This window comes from Megalopta genalis, chromosome 14 (genome assembly GCF_051020955.1).
Source record: "Megalopta genalis isolate 19385.01 chromosome 14, iyMegGena1_principal, whole genome shotgun sequence".
NCBI lineage: Eukaryota > Metazoa > Arthropoda > Insecta > Hymenoptera > Halictidae > Megalopta > Megalopta genalis.
Genome location: NC_135026.1, coordinates 5,098,325 through 5,110,554, shown reverse-complemented (window position 1 = coordinate 5,110,554; position 12,230 = coordinate 5,098,325). Strand labels below are relative to the sequence as shown.

The window sequence follows — 12,230 nt, the reverse complement described above, 5'->3', positions numbered from 1 at the left end:
GAGAGAGAGAGAGAGAGAGAGAGAGAGAGATGGAGAAAGAGCGAGAGAGAGAGATGGAGAGAAACGGCTACTCAGCTCGAAGGAGAGAGGCTACAGTCTGTGCCCCGTAACACCGAGCGAAAGGGGGGCGAACCTCTTTGATCCTTTTGTGCCTCGACGTGCCAGGTGAGCCTCTTTCGTGGTTCCATCATGGCCGTGATCGAGCGCCGAGGATAGCTAGAGGGATCTCTCTCTCTCTCTCTCTCTCTCTCTCTCTCTCTTTCTTTCTCTCACCTGGCCGCTCTCTGGATGCGACCTGAAACTTTTTCCTTCTCGCGAATAACATCTTATTGGACATCTGTATTAGACAATTTATTATTACACCTCTCTATTAGACTATTTATTATTACACGTGTTTACTTGACAATTTGTTATTACACCTCTCTATTGGACAATTTATTATTACACCTCTCTATTAGTCTATTTATTATTACACGTGTTTACTTGACAATTTGTTATTACACCTCTCTATTGGACAATTTGTTATTACATCCCTCTATTAGACCATTTATTATTACAACTCTCTATTAGACAATTTGTTATTACAACTTTGAAGACAATTTATCATTACATCTCTCTATTAGATAATTCATTATTATACCTCTCTATTAGACTATTTATCATTACACCTCTCTATTAGACAATTTATTATTACACCTCCCTATTAGACTATTTATCATCACACGTGTTTATTAGACAATTTATTATTACACGTGTTTAATAGACAATTCATTATTACACCTCTCTATTGGACAATTTGTTATTACACCTCTCTATTAGACTATTTATTATTGCACGTGTCTATGAGACAATTTATTATTATATCTCTCTATTAGATAATTTATTATTACATACGTCTATTAGACAATTTATTATTACACGCGTCTATCAGACAATTTATTATTACACCTTTCTATTAGGCATTTATTATTACACCTCTCTATTAGACAATTTATTATTACACGTCTATGATAAACATTTTATTAAAGCACATGTAAATTAGACAATTTGTTATCAGACGTTTTATTACTGCACATTAATATTAGACGATTTGTTACTATATGTATATATATGTATTAGACAATTTAATACTAGATTATTTATTGCTATAGATTTATATTAGACGATTTATTTATTATACATCCGTATTAGACGATTGATTATTGTACATGTATATTAAGCAATTTAATATTGTACACTTTATTTTAGACAGTTAAATGTTGAACAACATTTGTATACATGTTGTACATGTATATCAAACAATTAAGTATTACACACCTATATTGCGTTACACATCCGCTAAATTAAAGCTGCTTTATAAATTGTACGTTCTGTAATGTTTATTTGGCTTTCTATATTCATAGGGAATTTTAGAAGACAACACATTTTATTATGCTAATCTTCTCTACTTTTTATTTTTTTCTACAATTAATCTGTTGCATTATTAGCGTATTCTTTGAATGGACGCAGAGTTTTGTAAATATTGTTTAATATAATACAATAATATAATAATAATAATACATGGACACATATATGTGGATATATTATTTTATATTGAATATATTATTATAAAAAATGTTTGCCCATAAACACATTTATATATTTGTATACAATAACTATTATTATCATTATATTATTACATTACATTTACCTAGTATAATAATCTATACTAGTACATGCTACAATGATTTACAGCAATTTGAACATCAATAAATCATTACAATAGCCATTGTAACACGTCAAAAATGTCCGCAGCAACGACGTCGTTATTGAATTTTCACGAAAGTTTCACAATTTCTATCGCGCCGCGCGTACACGTTTAAACGAGAAAAAAAAAGTTGTTGGAGAAGTATGTCGCGCAGCAGCATTTTCTCCAATTTCAGTGGCTCGTAAGTCTGAAAGAGAAAAATACGTTTATATATATATATATATGTATTTGAAACCCAGTTGGAACGACCGGTGTGGCACAGGTATATGTATATAACATAATTCCAACAGTTAATTAAGATCGAATCGGCTGGCACGTTTTCGCTGATCTTTATTTATATACAGTGGAAAAAAAACTGTTCTGCTTTCCACTACATTGCATCTCGATCGTTACGCCGGTGAATTACTTTTGCCACGTGCGTAAATATTACATGCTCCGTAAGTTCACGCCGTTTCACGGATTTTCATGATACTTCACGGTCTCGTAAGCATTTGGACAAATATTGACATTGACTCTGGACGGTTTTCGATCATTTTCTTGCATTCTGCGTTCTATATTATTCTATATGATAGTATGATGGTATAATAGTATGATAGTATGATTTCATTCTACGTTCTATATTTTTCTATATGATAATATGATGATATGATAGTATGATAGTATATTTTATATATTTTAGTTAATATATTAGTTAATATATTTTATATTAATATTATTTTAATATTAGTTAATATATTTTATTATTATATTAAAATATAGTTATATATTTTCATAATACGATAATATGATAATATAATGACACGTAAATAATTTCGGAACAACAAAATGTTATCTGAAGAATTTCTCTATAAATACATTACAACATTACGATACTAATTAAATAAAATTCAATTTCATTCATTCTATTTTAAATAATGTTTCAAATATTTCCAGCTGTAAAATAAATATAATCGCATGCCAACAAAATATCGTCGCAATTAATCGGCTATAAAGGAAAACGACGCACCTGCATCCCGTGTGCAATTACTCTTCGCGTTTCGTAGCAGGAAATCTTGGTCGACGGAGGAACCAGGTTTCGCGGAACAAGTCCGTTGCATCCGCGGCACGGCGCGCACCTACACGCGGGCGCAGGTTACGCCGGAGCTTGGACGCACCGGAGCGTCCTACCGGAAACGGCGCTCAGCACGGCACGGCACGGCACACTTACGGAAGCCGCGCGGCGCGCATACTTACACGCGTAGAGCTTCCCGGCATGCATCCCGCGGGACGCGTGCACTCGGCCGATAATCCGGGACGATGCAACCGGCAATTCCGTCGTGCCGTTTATCGTCGTTTCGCGGTTCAACGTACCGGCGCGGGGCATTCCTTCTCGATCGCCGATAAGGCCTCGGAGCAAGTCCTCGATGGAAACGAGGAAGAGCACGGGTTCTTGGAAAATTAGCGGCTCGAGGGAGATAACGAGGATACATCGGGAGGATTTCTTCCCGCGAAACCGCTCCGCTGATTGCGAGAAATTAAAGCGCCGGGTGAACAACCCCTGCAGGCGATATCGCGGGGCGGTGGTTTCTTTAAGTGGTGTTTGGTTTCTGCTGTTTTTTAAAGCTCGTGAGCTGGGAGGTTTTTAATGTGTCGTGGTGGCGTTGTGTAGTTAATTAAGTACCGTGCAATTATCTGTTTCAGTTTTGATTTTGATTTTGTAGCTTGTATTGTAAGCAATTTTTATTTCGTGCTTTGTATTTTATATAATTTTTAGTTTGTATTTCGTATTTTGTATAAATTTGTTTTGTGCTTTGTATTTTGTACGGTTTCTATTTTCTGGAATTTTTATTTTATACTTTGTATTGTGAACAATTGTTATTTTGTGCTTTACATTTTGTATAATTTGTATTTTCTTGAATTTTTATTTTTCACTTTGTATTGTGTACAATTGTTATTCTGTACTTTGTATTTTGTACTTCCTATTTTTTAGATTGTATTGTGTACAATTGTTATTTTGTACTTCCTATTTTGTACTTTGTCCTTTATATTTTGAAGTTCGTACTTTGTATATTGTATTTTATACTTTGTACTTTGTACTTTGTACTTTGTATATTGTATTTTGTATTTTGTATTTTGTACTTTGTACTTTCTATTTTTTACTTTGTATTTGGTACAATTATTATTCTGCACTTTGTATTTTGAACTTTGTGCTTTGTATTTCCTATTTTGTACTTTTTTATTTTGTATTTCCTATTTTGTACTTTGTACTTTGTTCATCCTACTTTATACTTTGTATATTTTACTTCGTACTTTGTATATTGTATTTTGTACTTTGTGCTTCCTATATTTTCCTATATTTCCTATATTCCTTCCTATATTTTATATTTTGAATCTCGTACTTTGCATATTATATATTGTATATTGTATTTTGTAATTTGTACTTTGTACTTTGTGTACAGAATAAAATATATACATATAATAAGAATATGATAGAACAAAATATGTGATAAAATATATGATTCGATATAGGTAACATAATACATGGTTCAATATAGATTGACAAAATATTTTATGATTTAATGTTTAATGGTAAAATATATGTTTTAAATTTTACAATATATTATAAAATAATGCATGCTCCAACGTATATAATTTTATATAGATTATGCAATGTATATAACTCAATGTATACGATTTAATATATATAATTTAATGTAGGATTTAATATACAATTTAATATACGATTTAATGTACAATTTAATATACGATTTAATATATGATTTAATATATAGGATTTTATATACAATTTAATATACGATTTAATATATGATTTAATATACGATTTAATATACGATTTAATATGCGATTTAATATACGATTTTATATACAATTTAATATACGATTTAATATATGATTTAATATACGATTTAATATACGATTTAATATGCGATTTAATATACGATTTAATATAGGATTTAATATACAATTTAATATAGGATTCAATAAACAATTTAATATACGATTTAATATACGATTTAATATATATATATACGATTTAATATACACTTTAAAATAGGATTTAATAAAAAATTTAATATACGATTTAATATACGATTTAATATACACTTTAATATAGGATTTAATAAACAATTTAATATACGATTTAATATACAATTTAATAAACTTGAAGCCTAAACTTCAAATTTTATAAACAAATAATAAACTTCAGCCGTTCTCGACACGAGTCCTGGAACACCCTGTACAATAAAGCCATCATACAATTATACACATAACAGAGGTATTAAACCATACTTTCCCGTCTCCGGTCAGCACTCGAAGGGCGGATCAGCAGAAAACAGAAGTGAGCCATCGCCAGCAGACATTTCCTTGTCACCGATGCTTTTTCCCGGCTGGCATTCGAAGTTTTGCAACGGGGCGCTGCCGGCGAAGGTATGCCGCCTGAGAATGTCTCGACCTTCGGCGACGTGTACGCGTCCGGCATTCACGTGCGGACGATTATACGTCGAACTTCTGCCGTCGCGATAACGATCTAGGATCGGGCATACGTAACGAACCAGCCGCGTTCGTTCGGACGTGGTGGGGAGGGGGTGTCCTTCTCGAACGGTGTCCGTTGAAAATCGAGGCGGATGCGGCCCCGGAATCGTCCCGCTAAAGGTGAGAACACACTGTGCGTTCGACTTTTCAAAGACGGCCGATGCTTTATCGTCGGAGGTGGAGCCGCTCGCCTCGGCCTTTGGTAACTGTACACGCGCTCTCTTCTCGTCTTACCAACGCTCCTGGCCTCCCCCCGACCGCCGCGCGCCTCTCCCGCTGATCCTCGACGCCCTCGTTCCCGCCATCCTGTTTACACGACCTTTCCAGTCGCGGATCCTCGTCGTATCCTCCATTCGCTCTGGCGCACGGCTCTGTTTCGTTGGTTTCACGTTCCCAAAATTCAATTCTTAATTAACTCAGAATTTCCTGGTTGCAGTTTAGACGTTTTATTTGTTGACAGAGAAAATGTTTTATCACGTTGATATAGTAAATATTATTGTATAATAGATTATACTGATATATGATACTAGTATGTAATATATTAATATTTATAAGTTATATATATCATACTGATATATTAATATTAATATAATATATTACATATCATACTAATATGTTAATATTAATGTATCTGCTATATATTAATATCAATGTAATATATTATATATCATACTAATATTATATATGATGCTAATATGTTAATATTAATGTATCTGCTATATATTGATATTAATATAATATATTATATATCATACTAATATCATATACGATGCTAATATTAATATATATGCTATTATATAGATGCTATCATTATTATATATAATTATATATCATACTAATATTATATATGATGCTAATATATTAACATTAATGTATCTGTTATCAATATATATCAATAATAATATAACTAAAATATATCAAAAATAATATAATATATTATATTTCAATGATATATGAAATATTATATTATATATTAATGTAATGCGTACGTATATTAATATGCATATATTAAGTATATTAAATATATGTATATATGTATATACATACATTGTATGCATTATTCAATTATTCAATTCATGTAGAAACGAGGCAATATTTGCAACAATCTGAACATTTTAAGGACTCGTTATTTGAATGAGACACGATATTTTATATTTTTTAAAAATTCTTGTCTTTTCAATTATGGTCTTTTTGGTATTTTTCATCGATCGTCACACGGGTATGAAATAACGGTGCATATTATACGAAATTAATACGTGCACCATTCTACGTCCACGTTTAACACAATATCCTATAGCAGACATTTCACATTTCCAAGGAGCGGCGATCGAATTTTCGCGGTTAGAAATGCTGGCAGCCGTGGAAAACATCTTAGGCAACGAGTGTCCCGGCTCCTTCCTATCCACCACAATGGAACTAAACCGCGAAATGGAAACCGGAAGCGGACATGCTTCCTACAGACTTCACAGTTGCGCAACACGGTTTCCCTTTCGTTCCTCCCTTCCCTTAGCTCCCTTTCGCGAACTACGGTCGCTATCTCGTCGGTCTCGCCGTTTCACGTACAAACGGTGCTTCGTATTTCAAGCTTTCCATTTTTCGTTTCTAATTTCGGTGCTTGAAATTTTCCATATTTCCGGTCGTGACTTTTTACTCCAAGTTTTATATTTTTTTTTTATTAGTAATTTTGTGCAGCAGCTTTTGTTTTTTTCGGTTTTAGAATTCTGTATTTCGGGTTTTGGACTTTCGAATTTCTAATTTTGCAATTGCAATTTTCAATTTTTCAGTTTGGAATTCTGTGCTCCAAATTTTTAATTCTTTAATTTCTAATTTTATACTTTCAGTTTTTAATTTTTCAGTTTGGAATTTTGCACTCTAGGTTTTGAATTTTTTCATTTGTAATTGTATACTTCCAGTTTCCAATTTTTCAGTTTGGAATTTTGCACTCCAAGTTTCACATTTTTTATTAATAATTTTGTGCAGGAATTGTGCAGCAAATATTTCGGGTTTCAAACTTTTTAATTTTTAATTTTGCAACTTCAAATTGTAATTGTATACTTGTAATTTTAATTGTATACTTCAAATTTTAATTTTATACTTTAAATTGTAATTGTATACTTCAAATTGTAATTGTATACTTCAAATTGTAATTGTATACTTCAAATTGTAATTGTATACTTCAAATTGTAATTGTATACTTCAAATTGTAATTGTATACTTCAAATTGTAATTGTATACTTCAAATTGTAATTGTATACTTCAAATTTTAATTTTATGATTATATACACGAACCTTAAAATGAAAGATTTTCCTCGTAAAATTCTGAAAAATTTTCAGGAAAATCCTCTCGGATATAAAACCACGTCGAGAAAATTTTCCAAAGGCGACCCGATTGCAGCATGATCGTCACGCGTGTCGCGCGCGCGCGCGTGCGGTTCGGAGTAATACGCTCCAGTTGGTAATTATGCGTTGCACCGGGCTCGTTGCCGTGGCTCCGTTTTCTTGTAGCCTGCGACGACGTCTAACAAGGAACCAGATAAGATCGACATTGTTCGACGCCGGTTCAGATTCGGAGAAAGTCGCCGCGCGTCGAAGACTTTGCCAGGATTACGCAATCGTCGGCGACGTCGAATAACCTATTAATTAGCCGATCAGTACGTGAGAATGTTTCGGAATGCATTCGGCATGAAACCGTCGCTTTGAGACACTGTTTCTGGATTTTAAATTCGACGCACCCTCGCCATTGTAACCCTTAAAATGCGATGCGATTTCCTGTCGAAAATTGCCAAATTTCAGGAAATGCAGGGACTTTGTCGAATTTTTGTCTGGAATGCCGTTTCCAGCTGGATAAAGTTCAATCTTTCCCCTTGATTTCGATGAAAAATAAACGTGGTTGCGATTTTTTTTCGCGAAGTTATAGCGCGTTAAAGTTATCCTTGTCGGTCGCTTGCGTCAGTCACCAGGAAAGGGGTGGTTTTTCTATGGTTATATTTAATTAGTTACAATGGTGAGCGTGCGGAAAATATAAAATCGAGATAGGTTATCTTAAAGTAGAGGTTTCAAGCTTTAATTTGGAAAAAGAATTATCAACGTATGATGATTTCTCGCGGAGTTATCGTCGGTCAAATTTGGCCGATTTTTAAGCAAAATTTTGATGTGCTATAATTTATTTCAGCAGTATAATATCGAATCACACTAAATACACTAAATTATATAATTCATCATATACTTTATCATATATGTATATTTTTATGTATACTAAATCATATATTACATCATGTACTATTATATTTTGTCATATATTTTATCTTGTATACTAAATCATATATTTCATCATATACTATTGTATTTTATCATATATTTTATCTTGTATACTAAATCATATATTCCATCATATAATATTTTATCATACATTTTATCGTATACACTAAATCATATATTTTACAATATACTATTTTGTCATACATTTTGTCGTGTACACTAAATCATATATTTTATAATATACATTGGATCACATATTTTATCATATACTATTATATCATATACATATTTCGTGAGATACCCTAAATATTATACTATACTATCTATCGATTAAAAATAACTCTACTATACTATCATATACTATTTTATCATATATTTTGTCATGTATATTAAATCATATGTTTCATTATGTACTATTATATTTTATCATATATTTTGTCTTGTATGCTAAATCATATATTTCATCATATACTATTTTATCATATATTTTGTCTTGTACACTAAATCATATATTTCATTATATACTATTATATTTTATCATATATTGTCTTGTACGCTAAATCATTTCATCATATATTTCATCATACACAATTTCATCGTATATTTCATCATACACCATTTCATCATATATTTTGTGGTGTACATTAAATTATACATGACGTTATCATACACGCTAAATCATATTTTTTATCATACACCTAAAATCATATCTTTTTATCATACACCTAAAGTCATATTTTTTTAATAACAAACACTAAATCGCATATTTCACTGTTATCACTACTTTACTCCAATTACAGTCGGTCAGCCATCCGATAAAAAAATCGCGTCGCCGATTTCCAGGAGTCATGGGCCGCGTTATCACACGACTCCCACGATTTTCCAGTGTCGTCCCTTTCGCCGTGCAGTTACCTCATCGCCTTATAATCCGCCGTGTGTCGCAATCGCGGGTTGTCACGCGCGGCGCAGGTTCTGGCTGTCGCTCATGCGATCGCATCTGTGCGTCGTCGTAAGCAGACGACGCGGCAGAAGCTATTGTCGCGGCGCAAGAAGGAGGAAAGCCGTGGGATAGTGTCCTGCTGAACAAAGAGATCGCCGGCTGCCTTCCCTCCTTCTTACGCGCGCCGTCCGGCGTTCCTCGGCGAGCGGTGCTTCTCGTTACTTACCGGTCTGGGAAATCTCCCGTGAACTATATGAAACATGGGTGTTGCCAGTTAGTTAACCCACTTCTCACGCAGCACACCTTTTGCAGGCGAAACCATTTATGGCGGTCTGCCGCGACACCTTCGGGAACTTTTCAGTCGGCCTGTACCGAGCCTCGCGAAATCATTTCTTTCGCAGTTTGTTGTTCTACGGATTGTTATCGCAAACAGCTGTATCGTTTAAATTGCTGTTATTAACACCTGTATTGTTTTTATTATTATTATAAACACCTGTATTGTTTAATACGACTCTCTGCAGTCTGACATCTTTATGTAAATATCAGAATATTTATTGTTAACTACTCTATTAATTATTATCGATTATTGTCAATTATTGTCAATTATTACCAATTATTATTAAGTTTTGTTAATTATTATCAATTATTATCAATTATTATCAATTATTATCAATTATTATCAATTATTATCAATTATTATCAATTATTATCAATTATTATCAATTATTATCAATTATTGTCAATTATTATCAATTATTATCAATTATTATCAATTATTATCAATTATTATCAATTATTATCAATTATTATCAATTATTATCAATTATTATCAATTATTGTCAATTATTATCAATTATTATCAATTATTATCAATTATTGTCAATTATTATCAATTATTATCAATTATTGTCAATTATTGTCAATTATTGTCAATTATTGTCAATTATTATCAATTATTATCAATTATTATCAATTATTATCAATTATTATCAATTATTATGATCTAATAACTCTATTAATTCGATAATAATGTGTACATTTTTAATATTAAATTCTTAATATTAAATAATGTTAACGACTTTTTTAAAAATACTTCTGCTATTGTAAAAATCGTGCACTCATTTTTGTAATAAATATATAAAATCCACGGTCTAGACATTATATAATTTTCTAACGTCGTTAACTCTGCAAAATTAATTTGCGACATTAGGTATCCATTGTTTAAATTTTGATAAGATAAGAAAATATCTCTCTCCTTTTGGAAAAATTTTTTTTTTTATTTTGGCAGGACAATTTGGTACATCCGTTACAATCTTTAAAAAATTATCCTGTCCTGAAAAGGGTTCAAATTGTATTTTAGCGAGCGATCGGAAAATTGTTATAAATATTGTTCAAATCTCGTGAAGGTAATTCGTCATCCAAAAATCGAAGGAAATAAAAATCGACGTGGCGGTTTCGAATCACCTAAACTGTCACCTAAACAAGGCCTGGCCTCACCCCGTGCGACGGAAGGGTGCACAGGGCCCTTCTCCAACCCTTTTTTATCACACTTCGAGAATTCGTGCCGCGTTCCATCGATAAATGGAGCCCGTGAAATCGACACCGTTTCCGACACATGTTCGATCTGGCCGCGGAAATATTGGGAATTACACGAAAGATTTGCTACCCGGTGCGTGCAGAATCGAAGATCAAACATAAAAAGAAAGGGGCGTGCGGGAAGCTATCGAACGCGGAAAAAGGGTACGAGGAAGGTCTGTGAAACGATTCGCTCTAATTGGACAATTTATTGGCCACGTCGATAAATAATAATTCCACAGTCGGTCCCTGTCGTTGCCCATAACAGACGCCGATTTCATTTTTTCATTTCATTTCTTTTCTTCTTTCTTTCTTTTTCGATTTATTTATTTATTTATTCATTCATTCATTTATTTATAATAACAGTATTTATTATTAAATTCTACCAAATATTAGCAATATTTGTCAATAACAATTCTACTAAATACTTCTTCTGTCTCCTCAGTTTCATTAATTAATTATTAATTGTAGACGTATGAATAAAAAACAATCGGAATTGCTTCTTATTCAGTTAATATTAAATAATTGATTAAATATTTATTAAATATATATTGTTAAATATTTAGTTATTAAATACTCGGTTATACCAATTATATCATAAAAATAACTCTAGAATAATTATTTTATTCTAATATAATATAAGATTATATGATATATAATATTGTTATAATATATCAAATATAATATATATTTTGTAATATATCAAATATAATGTGTCTATAATGTATAATTTACAATATGTTAGATATATATCTACAACATATAATTTATAATATATATCAGATATAATATATCTATAATATATAATTTATAATGCATCAGATATAATATATCTATAATATATAATTTACAATATATCAAACATAATATATCCATAATAAATAATTTATGACATATCAGATATATCGAAATATATGTAAACTATATGAGATATATAATATATTACATAATAATATTACATTCTATTGTATATATATTATATTACATCCATGTGTGTGATACACTATATAATAATATTATTATTAATTCTAGACCTAGTGTTTTCGTTGTTCACACTGCAGCAAAAATTTCTCAAATTTACTAACCAGAAATGTAAAACTTTCAGAACGATTTAAACGCAAGGGGGTCAACGTGACCCGGCCACCGCGGACCCACAATATCAAAAAATCGCGTTTC

General features: G+C 31.7%; 1 long non-coding RNA gene across 1 annotated transcript; it reads right to left on the bottom strand.

The window, feature by feature from the left end:
* Window positions 1-1,617: 1,617 nt before the first annotated feature.
* LOC117225803 (uncharacterized) lies at window positions 1,618-3,737 on the bottom strand. The gene is made up of 2 exons (XR_004491611.2): window positions 2,754-3,737; window positions 1,618-1,934 (listed from the first exon to the last, which is right to left on the bottom strand). It is a non-coding gene; the product is annotated as an uncharacterized LOC117225803 (long non-coding RNA).
* Window positions 3,738-12,230: the final 8,493 nt, after the last annotated feature.